General features: G+C 68.4%; 1 protein-coding gene across 2 annotated transcripts in view; it reads left to right on the top strand.

Annotated features, from left to right (window-relative positions):
- The window catches only part of GNG7 (G protein subunit gamma 7), a 30,212-nt gene continuing 30,024 nt past the window's right edge, over positions 1,905-2,092 (top strand). Inside the window, exon 1 of one of the 2 annotated variants that reach the window (XM_021378288.1) lies at positions 1,905-2,037. The gene's annotated coding sequence lies outside the window, so the exon portion shown is untranslated. Of the gene's footprint in view, positions 2,063-2,092 lie in introns of both variants that reach the window. The other variant, XM_021378289.1, reaches the window with a different exon arrangement.

A 2,092-nucleotide genomic window follows, 5' to 3' on the forward strand; every position in this document is an offset into this window, starting at 1 on the left:
GGGTGCGGGCGGGGGGAGCGGGGGGGGAGCGGGGCTGCTGCGGCCGCAAAGGGCCCCGACAAGGGCACGGCTCCGCGGGGGACATCGCGGCTCCGTGGGGATGTCGTACGTCCGTGGGGACGTGGCGGCTTTGCAGGGACATCGCGGCTCCGCGGGGACGCGGCGGTGCTGCCGGGATGCTTGCGGGACACGGGGAAGTCACAGCGCCGTGTCCCCGTGTCCCCACAGCCCCGTGGGATGGGGCACGTGGGATGCCCGCTCTGCTCCCCACCACGAGGCCCGGCTGCAGCCGGTGGCTCCCGGGGGGGGCGGTGCACCCCCAGCTCAGCTCTCCCAGAACGCTGCTGGAGGGGACGGCGGCTCCACGGCGTCTTAGTGGGGACAGAAATCTGTGCCCCCGTTTTCATGTCCCTCGTCCCCTCTCTGCGCCTGCTCTGCCCTGCCCCCGTCTCCCCCCCGCAGTCGAAGCAGAGAAGGAAGAGGCGTTCGGACGAAGCCCTCGGCCCTCATTCATTTTTTCCTCCTCTGACATCAAAGCGTCGCGCGGGGCCGAGTGTGGGAGGTGGAGAGCAGCTCTGTGCCATGGATGCTGCTGGCGGCGCGGGACACGGCACGGCACAGCATGGCATGGCACAGCATGGCACGGCACAGCAGAACACAGCACGGCACAACAGAACACAGCATGGCACAGCATGGCATGGCACAGCACGGCACGGCACAGCAGAACACAGCATGGCACAGCAGAACACAGCACAGCACAACAGAACACAGCATGGCACGGCACAGCAGAACACAGCAGAACATGGCACACTCCGCCCTCTGTCCATGTGCTCAGCACCCCTGAGGCCACATGGAGGGGAAGGGCTCTTTGGGGACAAACTGAGCAGGATGGGGGCTCTCACTCCAGGGAATGATACCTCCCCGGGTTGGTCCTGAGCTCCTGCTGCAGCCCCCTGTGAAGGACAACAGCTCGCAGTGGGGTTGGGATGCCTCTGCCCCCCCCGCTCCCCCAGGCCTGCAGCCAGCAGGAAACTCGGTGCTCGGGACACAACGCGGCTCCCGGAGCTGTCACCGTCCGGGTGTGACTGAGGGACCCATCTGCAGCCAAAGCGGCTTAGAGGGCGGCATATGGGCGCAAACGGGATTAGGGGAAAATCAGCCTTCTTCCTGCTAACAGGATTATGGGTTTTCATCCCAAAGGAGATGCTATGCTGGCAATGCCCACGCTCGCAGCGGGCAGGGAGCTGGTGCTGCAGCACCAGGCATGGCCCCGACCCAAAATACCACCAGGCCCCATGCCCCCCATGTCCCTGGCACCACGGGGAGCAGGTTGCTGGCCATGCAAGCAGCATTCAGCTCTGCACAGGGGTCTGCTGGGAATTTCCCCCTGCTGCAAAGGTCAGAGGGCTCAGGTCAGGGTTAGGAGTGCGAGGGTGTGGCCAGGCACAGGGCCCCCGCACAGCAGAGCTGGGAGCAGCGTCCTGCACTGCACACCGTGCACTCAGCCCGGCCCTGCAGAGCAGCATTGCTGGGCTTGAGGCTCACGGGCTGGGGGTGGAAAGTGCTTCTCAGAGCCTGTCCCCTAGCCAGGCCCTCAGCACAGCGCTGGAGGCACCGGGCAGTGCAGCACCGGCATTTTGGGGGGGTCCCGTCAGCTCCCCCTGGGCCCTAGCACAGTCCCGCGCTTCGCGCCCCTCCCGCCACGTGCGCCCTTCCCGCCGTGCCCCGCTCATGAATATTAACACGCTTATCTGCATCTCCCCGCCCCGCGCCGCCATTGGCTGCCCGCCCCGCCGCTCCTCACTCGCCCCGCCCCTCCCGTCCTCTCCTCCCCTCCCCTCTCCTCCGTCGCAACCGAACCTGGCGGCCGCGCCTCGCCCCGCCTCCCCGCGCTCACCTCGAGCTCTGATTGGCGGAAGGCGCTGCCCGTCGGCGGGGGGCGTGGCGGCGGCAGCAAGCTGCGCTGCGCGGCAGAGCCCCGCTGGTGTCCGGCGGCGGCAGCTCCTCCCTCCGCCCCGAGCGGCCCCTACGGGACCGGTGAGCGCCCCTGACCCCGCGGGAGGTGCGGGGGGGACTCGGGGCGGTCCCGGGG

The sequence above is a fragment of the Numida meleagris genome, chromosome 27 (assembly GCF_002078875.1).
Source record: "Numida meleagris isolate 19003 breed g44 Domestic line chromosome 27, NumMel1.0, whole genome shotgun sequence".
Classification (NCBI taxonomy): domain Eukaryota; kingdom Metazoa; phylum Chordata; class Aves; order Galliformes; family Numididae; genus Numida; species Numida meleagris.